A 15410-nucleotide genomic window follows, 5' to 3' on the forward strand; every position below is an offset into this window, starting at 1 on the left:
GATAAACTGTCACTGTCACATCTAGTTTGGTCCTTAGTGTTTGTTTGCTTTGCTATCTTGACTGTATAGATTTAGACCTTCATATTACTTTCATGTCAAGGGTATATTTTAGCTTTGAATCCTCCCACAAGTGTTGACAGGTCAGAAAATAAGAAAATAAAACAGACCCCTCAATTCCCTCTGCCTTTCACATAAAGAAAGACATCATAAATACTTCCTCACTAATTCTTTTGGTATCCTACTGCCTTTTCTGTCCTAATGTCAAAAGTTAGCCAACAGGTGCTGGATCTGTCTAGCCTTTTTATTCAGAATAGGAAAAAAGTCCTGCATTACAGTAAACAAATTCCCTTTGCCAGTTGCATCATATCTCTAATTATTGGTACATGGATTTCTCTTCCTCTGCCCTTCTGTTCATCTCCTTAGAATCCCCCCACCAATAAATTACATATTGGAATATATATTTCAGTACATATTTAACTTTGGTATTCAAAATATCTTTATGTTTATCTGCATAAAATGCCATTCCCAAAACAGGAATTTAAATCCAGATGTGGATGTATATTTGCTATCAATATTCTGCAGATGGTAAAATGTGGGGAGCAAAAAAAGGTCAGTGAGGTTCATTTTGAAATATTACACCGACAAGCAGAGAGCTCAAATTCAGCTGAGAAATTCAGTAGAAGGGAATTTTATAAGTAGATGTACTTGGGTTTGGGTTTGGAGATGAAAATCTCACACAAAATGTGCTACTTTTATGTGAGTGTATTGTTTGAAAGTTTCTATTTTTATGGAGAACAGCTATTGCAGTTTCCATTGGACCATGAGACTTCATATTCATGCGTATTTTTAAAGAGTCTTTTCCCTGAGTAATTCTGTGTAAGCACTGAAGAAGCAACCATGGATTTCCTGGGAGAGACATGGGAGAAAAGAAAGTAACATTCTAAAGCAGGAGAAGTCACACTGCGGCCCTCCAGATGTCCATGGACTACAATTCCCATGAGTCCCTGCCAGCATTAGCTGGCAAGGGCTCATGGGAATTCTAGTCCATGGACATCTGGAGGTCCGCAGTTTGACTACTCCATTCCAAAGGAGAAAGTAATTGTTAGCAAAAGCAGGCAATGAAACAAAAAACTTGAGTGAATGTACCACAGTGATACATACACTAAGAAAGGGAATATTCTAAAATTTTCAACTGATGTGCAATACTTTGACTCCAGATTCAAAAATCCTAGTAGTCTCTCAGAATTCTGTCTTGTTTTTAGGTTACCTTTTTCCTGAGTAATGGAGCTGTGTTACTTTGACATCTGTGGAGATAGTATATTTTCATTTGCACTTACATCTTCTTTCCAGTGTCAACAAACCTCCTGGTGAGAGGTCCAAACAGAATGCATAAAATGCAAGTTGTTGTGTATGTGGGTCTGCCAGGTACTGAGCTTGTGGTCCAATGTGGGATCCAAGCAGACACATGACCAATCAGTATAAATTTATCAATGTTTAAACCAATCAATCCTAATTTGGCCAATGGCATGCATGGGTAGGCAGACCTATTGTCGGCTTTGTGTATATAAATTGAGGTTTTCTGAAGGGTTTCTCAGTCTTGTTGTCTCCCACTACAACATGTCCTCACTGCTAAGATCACTAATAAAGAGCTGTTTGTTTGCCCAGTAGCCTGGTGTTCTCCTATGAACCTGAATATTTTACACAAGCCCAGAAATGTTGTTTTATCAATATAAGCCTTGATGTTGCTAGATGAAGTCACATTCATAAGACATAGTCACCAAGACCATTTATGCACTGGAGGTTTCATGCCAGGCTGCAGTCTGGAGTTTTAGTCGTGGCAGGTTGCCCCACCTCTTCCTGCACCCACATGGGGGAGCATTTGGCCTGGTGCACCTCATCCGCCCCCAATTTGTGTTCCTGCATGAGAACTGAGGCAGTGATGCATAAACAGTGCAAGTGAGACTCAGAAACTAACACTAAGCAGAATTCATTGGGTTTAGAAGAATGTAAATTGTCTTACAATTACTCTGTAAATCTGGTGAAGATTTTCCATTGTTAAAATGGAAATTTGGTCAGGATAGAGGAAGGTGAGACATAAATGAATTAGTTATAGGCAGTACGTTGGAAAAATGTGCTTAATTAAAAAAAATGATTTTAAGTTGTATTTCTGGAAGAGTTTATAAAATAAATAAAATATTTTGTTTCAGATTGTGCCATGTATTTCTTGATCTTCATATACACAGGGAGTAGAGGGGTTGCCAATAAAGAGTTAGCTTGATTATACACTCGATCCTTGCTACATTTTAAAGGCTAGAGATGTTATAGTGCCTGCCGTTTGTTCTCTTGCGATTTCCAGTGAGATTTCCTCACTGAAGGATTACTGAGAAGTTCTTATCAATCTCACAACCTTTTTATGTTCTTCCCTTTCATAATTGAAATGGAGGCAAAGCAACTCTGCCTTTATCATTAAATAAATAGGATGTTTTTATCAGACTCCTGGCTCATTCTATGCAAATATATCTGCACATAAAGAAAATGTAACATTTTTGTAAAAGTGTGCTGTACTCAAAAAGGAGAAAAAGAAAACTTCCCTCAACTTTTACTACAGTAAAGGTGAAATAAACTTGACTCAGTACATGTTATTTTCAATAATGCACTTTAAACAAACAAACAAAAAATTGCGGGGACTCTGAAATGGGAAACACTTTCTCTTTCTAGAAGCAAATAAATCATCATTATTTTGTAATAAAATGATAGGGATAGACTTAAATGAATAACTTGTCAGCACATTCATTTAAAAAGCACACCCAGATCTTTCAGATAATTTGCAGCAAGTGGATTTATTGCTAAGCAGGAGTGAAGGTGAAAACAGAAACGGAGCGAAAATAAAAATATCAGATCCGCTGTGGGATTATATATTGGGTAATATAAACCTTCTGGACTCTGTAATCAAAATACATCTTTGCTGTCAGCTATAACTGGTATATAAACACAGTTTTAAAATTCATTCTTCAATTAACAGGAAAGAAAAAAATATATTAATAAAATATAATCATTAAATAAAACAAATTTAATAAGTCATATTTTATGACAGCTTTAGTGCATTCTGTTATTTTCCTGTGTGTTGACTTGAATGTGCACTACTGCAGCTAAGCGATAGGAAATCACACATTATATTGATTTACTGAAAGGGTAAAGCAGGGGAACTGGATACTGGGATGGCCAATTTTGCAGTTCCATAAGGGACATTACTGCCAGATAATTAACCTTGCTATTTGTTTAGCACTCATCCAATGCTTCATCACTGATGCAGTCAATTATCAATTTGCAGTGGGTGCAAGTGAAGGTAGAATGTCTCATTAAAATTATTTTAGACCAAAGAAGCTGCTAGATTGTCTAACAAGCACTGAATAATCTTCTTAACTCTGTAAACCATATATGTCCGGTGGCACTCACAAACCGTTTATGCACTGCAGGTTTTATGCCACGCTGCAGGCTGGAATTTTAGTTGTGGCAAATTGCCCCACCTCTTCCTGCACCCACGTGGGGGAGCATTTGGCCTGGTGTGCCTCATCCATCCCTGATTTGTGCTCCTGCATGGGAGCTGGGGAAGTGCCCAGTGCATAAATGGTCACAGTGAGCATTTGACAATTCCAAACTCAAACAAGAATCTTCTTTCATTATTTTTCATAACAGCACACTTTTTATTTGTTACCGTGTTCCATGGCCTTTTAGTATCTCAGGCATGGTTCTCAAGAAATAGAACTCTGGTTGATAAAATCAACAGCTGAAAGATCTGACAGTCTCAATTGGGACGATCCCTGTTCAGCATTAAAAGAAGAAGAGCTGGTTTTTATACCCCACATTTCATTACTCAAAGGTGTCTCAGGGTGGCTTACAATCAGATTTCCTTCCTCTCTCCACAACAGACACCCTGCAAGGTAAGTGAGGAGCTCTAACAGCTCTGTATGAACTACAAGAAATGTAACTAGCCCAAGGTCAGCCAGCTAGCTGCATGTGGCAGAGTTGGTAATCAAACTCAGTTCTCTAGATCAGAGGCTGCTGTTGACTGGCAGACTGGCATAGGGCCAATCAATACCTGACTCCGGTTTCATTTTTGGGAGCAACAAGGCCACATCTTTTACTGACACCAACCTTAATGTCTGAGGGTTGGTCTGGCACAAAAAAAGTGCATTCCTCCAGCAGCCATCCAGCTGCTAACATGGGCTCCAGGGGCACCCTAGGTCCCCCATCCTCCTAGCCAGGAGGGTAGGTCCCTTGCCCCCAGAGACCCTCTATGGAAGGAGGCATACCAATGATTGCCGGGCGCCCACCTCATTCAATCATTGCATCCTCCTGGCCTCAGGCCCCTGTCCTTTCCAGACATTATTATCAAGTATCTCACTTGGTTGTGGCCAATCTCTTACTAAGACCCCCTATTCCTCAGGGTCCCAGTGTGGAAACTGGTCCCTAAACCAAAAATTCTAACTCATGCCCCTTCCTAACGCAGCTGTGACAAAACCGAAAGACCAAAACAGCAACATGATAACAAGGGTGGGTGGGCGGGTAGCTCTCTGTCTGGTGACCTGTGGCAAAGAGGCCGGGTGACTGCATATGGTGCCTTAAATAGGCACCTGTGACCCTGCCCCACACACCACCACCATGCATGCCAGCCGACGCGCACGTTCCCAGTCCCCACGTTGCCACTTCTGCTTGCCCTACCCACCGCAGCATCAACAGCCAGGCCTGAGTAAGTCGTGCCCGGTCTTTCTTAACCATTACACCACACTGTCATGTATGTATGTGTGGGATCTGTTCCAGTGGTCAGATTCAGTATAAAGCAGTGTCATGCATATATTCAACTGACGACTCCATTTTTACCCATCAGATGAAAGATGGGGGTAGGTGTTAAAAGAATAAGCATTCAAGGAAAAGACTGATTTGATCTTTTCTATCAGAATGAACAGGCAGAGTCATTCAGGAGGAATTTGTGCCACAAGGTCCTGGAGTGCCACAGGACCCTGCTGCTACCATATCCCATATGTTTAAATAAATAAAAGTTCAGACGGGGATATAAGTAGTTACATGGTTCTAGGTTCCAGGAACTGGTGGTAGGCCCTACTAGGGCTGTAATACCCAGGTAATTAGAATCATAGAATCATAGAATCATAGAGTTGGAAGGGGCCATACAGGCCATCTAGTCCAACCCCCTGCTCAACGCAAGATTAGCCCTAAACATCCTAAAGCATCCAAGAAAAGTGTGTATCCTAATTGCCAAAACTGACTATAAAAGTAATGGTTCTTCTGTCCAAAACGAAAGAGCTGGCAGATATGTATGAACAACCAGTTTTAGCTGAGGGACTTGGCATACTTGTCAATTGTGCAAACTTGTTGGCAGCAAATGTTGGCAACAATCTAACAGTACTGAGTGGCATATTGGAAAGGTAGACTTTAAAAGACTGGAAGAGGACAAATATCCCCCCCCCAAAAAAAACAACAACAAGAAACTTAGCTTCCACTTAACAGCAGCCAGCCAAAAGCCAATCTGGAATTGATGTGGTATTTGCTATTGCTTTGATGCATAGTGTACTGGCAATCCCACAAATGCAATTTGGTCCTTTAAAATAGTAGGCTCTAGAAGCGTTTTAAATAAGCTCTTGTCATTCAGTAACTGATTTGCAACTGAGTGCCCTTAAACATTTTCCTCCCAAAGACAATAAGCTCAAAAATAGACCCTCAAGAGACAGGATAGATGGATACAGATGGATTCAAGAACATGTCAGATTCTTAGTTGCAGAATACAAAAAACGAAGGGGGTAAGCAAGACATGAAACAGTGTTTCCTTCTAGGAGAAAAAAATAGTTTGCAATCAAAGCCTAATGAGTATTGAAATTAATAAATCATAATAAATAGCCACAAAGAGAATGGCAAAAAATTGATAATCAGAAGTAATTATATCTTTGGCATTCTGAGTGGGTTTCTCCATTAATCTTGTCTCCCTTCTTTTATTCTGTCTATTCCCTTTTATTTTGTCATCCTTTCCAATAACATGATTAGGGGTTCTGAATTCCCCATGGAATAAAATAAATATGAAAGCAAATCAGTTATTAAAGATCAAATGAGTGCTACTGAAATAAGGCTTGTTGCATTTTGTTTTCTTCTGACTGAGAAAAAAATGTGTGAAATATTTTTGGACTAAGCTGGGCGTTATTATTCATTTTGCTAATGAAAGAGATGTCTGTCGGTTGTCTTCCTAAAGTGCTATTAAACTGCTTTCTGTGGCAAGCCAAATCTGTCACAACTGTTCAGCTTGGTTGTTGTTGTTTTTGTTGTTGTTTTTTACCCATCCAAAATAAAATAGTGAAATGGTAGTTACTAGAAAAATAAAATTTTTATAACCATTTAATACAAGAAGTGCTCACAAACTCTGCCTCCCCCAGTTTGGACAGATAGGCTTTTGCATGTAAGTTATTCTCCAGATACCTCCTTGTCCTTATCACCAAGGATAGTCACAAACCAGCTCACAAACTAAAGTTCATAATGAATTTTGGCCGATACATGATTTGTGAAGTCAGGTCAACCACCCAAAACTTTATATGAACTTTGAAGCTGTTTGTAGAGGTTCATTGTTGTTCATGAATGGATACATTTCCAGACAGAATGTCTCTAGTCAATCAAGATGTTTACAAAACTTCAAAGCAATGGGAGATGGTGATAGTTTCCCTGGGAGTTTGGGGTCACTGGCTTGTTCCTGTGTGATTTCATAGATTCCTGTAACTGCAGCAATGCAAGAAGAAAAAGGACATTAATGTCTAACCACACTTGCACAAATGACAGGAATAGTACAATGGAAACTGAAGGGGAACCACAAGAGAGTCAAATCCCTAGAGGATGCTTGGAAGCTATCTAAAACAAAATTAATTGAAAGTGAAATAGAATGCATTCTACAGGTTAGAAAAGCCATTGACAAATCTTAAAATTAAGGATAATGTAAAAAGTAAAGAGGCATCTTCAAAAAAGTAGAAGGTCTACCCCAATGAATTAACAGGAAACACCATGGGCTCTGTCAAAATAAATGTAAGTCATATTAGGAATGCAAAAAGATTTTGAGGAATGGGATGCTAACAGCATAAAGACAAAGATTAACTAGGGGTTTTCATCCAGCTAATTCCAATTGGAAGAATACCTGAAAAATACCTTAACTGTATTCTGGTGGAGGGTATTTTTTCAACCAAATATATATATTTTATTTTTTTGGCTACTGAAATGGCCAAACCTTGGAGAAGAGAAGGAATTTAAAGGGATCTTGGTCCCTTTAATTGCCTCAGAGTCAATTCACTCCAAGCCATGTGACTTCTCAGTGTAGAGAAAAGTCTGAGAGACCAAGGCTGTCAAAGCGTCCATGATTCAGGGGAAGGCCTCAGCCTCTATGCCCTGTTGTTGGCCCTCCAAAGGAAGTGGTTGGCTACTGTGTGGTTTGTTATTTCAATTGTTTGTAATTCATCTCAGTTGCGGGAAATGGCACAAGGAAGATCCTTTGTTCAGGGCCCCAGTCTGTGAACTGTAGCTCTGAGTTGGGGGGGGGGGAGTCTCAATAAGAGACCAGCTTTCCAATGGGTGTGGCAACCTGGCAGGGTAGGCCAGGGGCCTGGAGCCAGGTGGGCCCGGAGCCAGGCCTCTGGGGGCAAGGGATTTACACTCCCGGCTGGGAGGCGACGAATCCCAGGGCACCCCCAGAGCCAGGTACAGAGCAGCCAGATGGCTGTGGACAGGTGGATCTTTCCTCGTGTCATTAATGGGGACCAACCCTCCGGCTGGGGAGGGTGTTTGACAATAAAAGCTGTGGCCTTGTTAATGCCAATTTGGAGTCATGTCTTGTGTGGCCCATATGGCATCCTGCTAGTCAAATGATTGCAACTAGATACTAAAAGATAGAACAACAAATCCAGATTTATACCTTTAAAGCTTTTTAGGCTGAATAAGGTAGTTTTCAGTTTCCTGAAGATATCTGACAACAATCTGACAACATGTCAGAGGTACATGGTTCTTGCACTCCTTTTTCATTGGAACACTGATTGCTTCTGCCACTCCTTGTGTGAAAAAGCCATAAGTTGCTTTGGTGGCCATACTGGCCATAATGCAAATCAAAATTGCTCCCAAATGATGTTTTTCAAATCCACCCAACATCATGGTTTTAAGGGGTTTCAAACCCCTCTAGGGTTTAAAGTCCCAGAGAAAGGGGGAAGATATGCCAATGCATATTATGGAGTCCTTGCTCTCAAGTGTCAGCATTAAGAAAACTGGATATTATGGACAGCAACTGAAATTAAATCAAGTACCAAATTTTGTTTCTAACAGTAAATTGATTAATATCAGAACTGCCATTGGTTTGATTTAAATTGTGTTCCTTTGATCTTTAATCTCTACCAAGAGGTCTAAAATAGTCACATGATTTGTGAGTAGACATTCCAGAAATTGGGTAGAAGTTCCAGAATTGAAGGGCAAATGAGCCTAGTGTTGAAGACTGATTGAATTACAGCAGGACATTTATTTATACGAACAAGTACAGAAATAGCACATAAACCAAGGTGTCATTGGCATTTTCAATCTTGGAAGAAGTATACAACTTGAGAAACATTGGCATGTATCCTACCATTCTTCTCAGCACAGTACAAAACCTTCTCCATTCAGAGAGTTCCTCCAATTAAGTATCACAGCCATCAGAGAAAGAGCAACTTAAATTAGATGGAGTTTCTTTAGGCTGAAAGAATAATTCAAAATTTGTTGAGCAGATTGGTAGAATATATGGCATTGTCTGAATAAAAATAGTTTATATCATACTGAAATAAGGCCAAACTGTACAACTGTATGCAAATATCCATCTGCCTGGTATACATAATGTATGGAATTACCAAAAGACATTTCAACGTGATTGGTCCTGGATGCTTTGATCTTAATGATGAATTACCTTGAAGTAGATGCCATAATGTTTGTGACTCTCACCTATATATAGTTCAAACTTGGAAAAATAATTTTCTAGAAGGTCTTCACTAAAAACTGCAGTAGTTGTGCTTATTTCTGGAACCAAAGCAGAATATATGTTTGAGGAAAGCAGTTGCATTCTATTTGAATTAAATTAAAATACATACAGAAATTTTGATTTCATTTTTATTAATAGTCTTCAAAAAGGAAAAAAAAAACCAGATGCAGCAGTCATTTATATATATTGGTCCAAACACTCAAATCTGCCATTTTAACATGAATCTAAACATGAAGGAAGGAAGGAAGGAAGGAAGGAAGGAAGGAAGGAAGGAAGGAAGGAAGGAAGGAAGGAAGGAAGGAAGGAAGGAAGGAAGGAAGGAAGGCCACATTATAAAATCAATGTAAAGGTCTAATGAGAAATACATTTTCACCCCAACCGCAAGGTAATTCTTAGGGATAATGTCCTCATCCTGTTGAAGGGCAGCCAGCCAAATACACCCACAAATTCATTGGCCAGATGACTGGAGATTGTGGCAGGATGGATCCAGTAGAGCCACCTCAAACTCAATCCTTTGAAGAGGGAGGTCCTGTGTCTGGAGGAAAAAATGGACAGAAGAGGAAGCATGCCTCCCTTGCCTTGATAGAGTGCAATTAGCAGCTTCATGCACCATCAAGAGCTTGAGGGTAACCATTGATGCCTACTTCTCAATGGAAGTGAAGATCATAAATCTTTTTTATCATCTGCACCAGGTGAAGCTACTAGTACCCTATCTGGCCCCAGAAGACCTCCAGACTGGATTACTGTAACTCGCTCTATGCAAAACTTCCTTTGGCCCTGATCTGGAGATTACAGCTGATACAAAATGCAGAAGAATGGGTCCTTTCAGTGACCAGATGGAGGGCTCATATTAAACCTGCCAGCCTTCTCCATGTAGCAGGCTTTCTCAGCCAGGGTTTCATGAAATCCTGTTTTTTTTTTTTTAATGGCCCTAGAAGAGTTTCCTGAATGTGTGGGAATTAAGAAATTTTTGATATATTTTTTAAAAATTCTTAAACATTTATCAGGTGATATGACCATTTGTTTCCTTGTTTGTTTGTTTTTATACTGCTGCTCACTGTGACATCTGAGGGTGGTGTATGGTACAACAAGTACATTTACAACATTTATAACAATATGAACAAAAAGTGGCCGTGTCACTGCTGGGGTTTCTCGAAGCCTGAAGAATATTTCAGCAGTTTCCCAATAGTAAAAAAAGAAAAAATCGAAAAAGGCTGCTATATACCTTGGGGTGATATAGAAAGTTAATGACAACAACATTAATTATGATGATAATAATAATGAACCTCCCCTCTAGTTAGGATAAGAGGAAAATACTATTTAAAATGCAGTTACATTTTCACCTGGGCAATGGACAAAGGTAGGCTTGAATTGGCATTTGATTGACTCTGCATGGCTTATTTCTAAACAAAAATGCAGCATGAAAGGCAATAAATGCAGTCTTCTTCATACACTTTACTTCTTATAGCATTTTTCTACCTAGCCCAGCTCTTTTCCCACATTTACTAGTATTAGTAGCTGGGCAGAGAGCTGATTGACATGGACAAAAACAGATGCCTGTATTTTATTTAAGCTGCATTAAGAGGCCTCAGATTCTTTCATGCTTATAGAGAGATACTGCTTTCTTGTCACGGATTTCTCACATCTTGTGAGATTTGCTGTGTTTGTGTTTACTCTTGTGGGAGAACAAAGCCTCGGCCTTTGGGTCTCACTTCCCCCTCCAGTCAGCCACAAGGCAGATTAACAGTTTATAATTGTCCCAGAAAAAGCCTGGGAATCATCTCTATTCCCCTTTCTGACTCTGCAAGCAAAATCATTTCCCTCAGTCCCCCTGCAGAGCAGTGGGCTGGCTGATGCTAGAGAGAAGCCTTATGATTGCTACTGTCTATGTCTGTCTCACAGTTTGTTCAGCCAAAGTCTTGTATGACTGCATAGATGTTGCACAAAATAGCTCCAGAAAACAGGGTGTCCTTGTTAGATCTGTGGATCAGGGTCACGCAGATACTGGAATAATTTCAGCTCTTTATTGGTAACAAATCAAGGTAGTACCAAGACTTTACTGAGAATCCCCCTCCCAACAAACTCCACAATATATACAGTAGGAGAACAATAGAACAACCTGCAGCTGCAGGTGATTCAACACATCATGGTTTAAACTGATTAGATCCACATAGGATCCTGTTGCAAGCCGACTGGTCAGACTGCAGTCAGTCAGTAAAAATCCACTAGCTCTCTTGGGGAAGCCAGCCAGCCATGAGTCAATCAGTGGTTCTCGATCCTGCCTCGGACCTCAAGCTTGGTCCTTGGTAGGGCTGCATATACAACAGTCCATGTATAGTATAATGGTCAACTCTACACACTTCCTTACTCTGAGGGGCTTTTGGGGCCTGATCCATGCCAGGCCCAATAGGGTGATGGCCTAGTGCTAACATCATGAGGAAGTGGGGATTTACCCCAGTTTCATATGACTGCCCTCTTGGCCTTTTCCACCCATGCAGAATTGGCCTTTCTCTATTTTCCACCTAACATCATCCTACCTTTATCTGCCCCTCCAGCTTACCCCTCCCCAACAACCTCTGCCTAGGCAAACTATGACCCAGTTGTGTGGAACCAGCCATTGGCCAGAAACACTTTCATGGTAGAGAACCCACAAGTACTAGTGGAGGGCACATCCCTTTCTACCTGCATTCCTCCTGTATATATTATTTTCCCTTCTCCTGGCAGCCACCATGTCCTCTTCTCTCAGCCATTCACCAGCCTGTCTTGATCTGCATCCCATCTTCAATTATATTTAGTATTCATTTATTTATTTGAAAGCTCACAGCACCATTTTTTACAGCGGAGACCAAAGCAAGTTACATTTTCTCCTCTCCCTTTTCTCCTCACAAGAACCCTGTACGGTAGTTTAAGCTCAAAATATATGGCTGGTGTAAAATCAACAAGTGAGTTTTTGTGGCTGATTCATGATTTAAACCAGGGTCTCCTAGACTCCCCCCCAAAGTTCTGAGCTCTGTAGCACTGGGGTTTTCATAGGTTGGTTGCTGCTAAATACTTGCATGCAATGAGGTCTAGTTGGAGTCATACAAATCAGGTGGTATCAAGTCCTCTAATGGTTGCAGCCAGACCTTGGGTGCCAACCTCCAGGTGAGCCTAGAGATCTCCTGGAATTACAATTGATCTCCAAATTTATATCCCTGGAAATAAATGACTGCTTTGTAGAGTCGACTCTACAACAATATATCCTGCTGAGGGCCCTTCCCTCTCCAAACCCTCCATTACCATGACTCCATCTCAAATTTTCCAGAAATTTCCAAACCTGGTGGTGACAGCCCTAGCCAGGCCTCCTACCTCAAAGGCCAAAATAGCCCTGCGTTTTTACTCACAGAAACCCAGCCTGGAAAGCTGTGGCTAGCAAAAGCCACTGTTTCTTAAAACTGCAGATACTTCAAAGAGTCTCTTGTGGTGCAGAGTGGTAAGGCAGCTGTCTGAAAGCTTTAACCATGAGGCTGGGAGTTCAATCCCAGCAGCCGGCTCAAGGTTGACTCAGCCTTCCATCCTTCCGAGGTCGGTAAAATGAGTACCCAGCTTGCTGGGGGGTAAACGGTAATGACTGGGGAAGGCACTGGCAAACCACCCTGTATTGAGTCTGCCATGAAAACGCTAGAAGGCATCACCCCAAGGGTCAGACATGACCCGGTGCTTGCACAGGGGATACGTTTACCTTTACTTTACTTCTTTTATTAGTTGGATTTTAAAAAAACTCTCATGCGATGTTTTGTTTTATTCTGATTTCAGATTTTTCTGCAAACTTGGAGCTCTTTTCAGGTTTATAAAAATAACTGTTTTGCCCATCCTCAGATCTGGCCAGTTTCGCTAGAAGCATGATGATGGCAATAGGGATGATATTTTATGGAAGTGAAAATTCTTACAAGGTATGCTCTGTGTATTTTTGCTCAGATATAATTACAGTACAGTTTATCAATCCTGATCATGGGTTCCTACAGCACAAACAGCAGATAATCAGAATTTATTGCAGCCTGTATTTACTATGTTAGATTCATGTGTGAGCCTTTTATATCACACTGTTATAAGTTTTGATTTTAAGTCATTCTGGATCAGATCAACTTCTGGCAAAAATCTACTTTATATCATACAACAAACCGACATCTCAAATTTCATATTAATGCATTGTCTCAAGTCACCCGTATTTTTCAACTTCCTGATACTCCATTTCATCACAGAGCCTGTAAATTTCATGCATACAACAATTTTCCATATTAAAATATAGTTTTTATAGATAAATTGACAAATTCTGCCTGTTTGTTCTAAGTCTGAATCTGCTAGAATGAATAGGTTGCTAATATTCAGTTACAGAGAAAGTGATGCTCATTATGATAGTAGCTATTTTTGGTCTATCTCTCCATTTTGCTCAGTGAATAAAATGATGTATGCAATGGTCACTTCCAGGCTAGACTACTGTAACTCACTCTGCACAGGCCTACCCTTGTCCTTGACCTGGAAATTGCAGGTACAGAACGCAGCTGCAAGGGTCCTTGCTAGGATACCGATATTCAGCCTGTGCTTAAACTGCATTGGTTACCAGTTTGTTTTAGAATCAAGTTCAAAGTTTTGGTTCTGACCTTTAAGGCCTTACATGGCTTGGGTCCTACCTATCTGTGGGACCACCTGTCTACCTATGCCCTCTGTAGAGCACTCCGCTTTGCGGGTATGAACCTACTGGTTGTCCCGGGTCCCCGCAAAATCTCCCTGGCCTTGACCAGGGTCAGGGCCTATTTGGCCCTGGGCCCAACCTGGTGGAATGAGCTCCTGGGAGAACTAAGGGCCCTAACGGAGCTATCAAGTTTCCACAGGACCTACAAGATGGAGCTCTTTGGTTGAGGCTGGGGAAAGGCTGCCCAGAATCACAACTCTAGGGTCCCACCCTATTATAGCCTATGCTATGGGAGATCTCACCACTTGAGAACTGTGGTAGGCAATGGTGGCTGGAGCAGTGGGGCTTTGGGCTTTCTTTTTGCATTGTTTCTGCCATATTGGTGTTATCCATGTTAGATTGTTTTAATTGTGCTTGGGAATGTTTTAATTGTTGATACATCAGATTTTTATTGTTTTACTGTGAGCCACCTTGGGCCGGGAGAGGCGGGATACGAACATAAAAATAAGTAAATAAGTAAATAAATATAATCAGGCCAGTAACAAGATCCTTTTTGCCCAGGGAGAGCCACAGATTATTTATCATCTGAAAATGGTGAAAGGTGCTCCAGCCCACTGCTGAAACCTGCTTATCCAACAGGAGACCTGGATCCAGCAGCATCCACAAGTTATAAGCCATGTTCCCTTAAGGCAGGGGTAGTCAAACTGCGGCCCTCCAGATGTCCATGGACTACAATTCCCAGGAGCCCCCTGCCAGCGTTCGCTGGCAGGGGGCTCCTGGGAATTGTAGTCCATGGACATCTGGAGGGCCGCAGTTTGACTACCCCTGCCTTAAGGGGAGTACAATGACATCCAGAACAGGAGAGATCTTTGGCCAGATTCACCCCTCCCCTGACTTCCATTTTGTTGGGATTAAGTTTCAATTTGTTAGCCCTAATTCATCCCCAAAGTGCCTCCAGGCACTGTTTGACATGTCACTCTCATTTTATATCTATAGAATCTGGTGGTTTCAGCCCTAGATTCAGTGACACTCTCTCCTGGAAAATCATATGTTGGTTCCAGATGTGAGAACTAAGTGACTTGCCCTTAATGATCTTCCTGTGAATATTGACAAGGGAAATTAGATTAGGCCATTAAAGGTTTGTGTTATTTTTATCAAAACTCCTAGCTGAAAAAAACACAGCAACACTGGGAGGAGAAACTTTCAATATGGCAACACCTTTCCATATTTCAAATAATCTTGTCAATATCAAAATGGTTAATTTTTAATAAGGTCATAAAAGCTCTTTCAAGTATAGCAACAGATCCATAATCCTATAAAGTTATCAGATATGCATACAGAGAGTGGTCAGTTGCTTTATTAGGAAGCTATAATGTGCCTTGGAATAATAGTTCACAGAGTAATAGTCTATGTTAAGGACTATCTTGTTATGCTATTTTTAACTATCTCAATAAGCATTAAGAAAGCTGGGTTTTTATTAATAGTGTTGTTTTAAAAATGTAAGTTTTACAAGTAGAAAGCGAAGGAACTTTTGAGAAATCTAAGAACATACTTCTGTAGGCAAAGGGAAATATGGTTGACGGGGACAAAAAATAATCCCACCTTTAAGTGTAGGATGATGGGGTTTGAACTTGCTGAGACTGAGAGGGGAAAAGATCTTGGGGCTATAGTAGTTAGCTCCATGAAAGAATGAACCCA

This window comes from Paroedura picta, chromosome 6 (genome assembly GCF_049243985.1).
Source record: "Paroedura picta isolate Pp20150507F chromosome 6, Ppicta_v3.0, whole genome shotgun sequence".
NCBI classification, from domain to species: Eukaryota; Metazoa; Chordata; class Lepidosauria; order Squamata; family Gekkonidae; genus Paroedura; species Paroedura picta.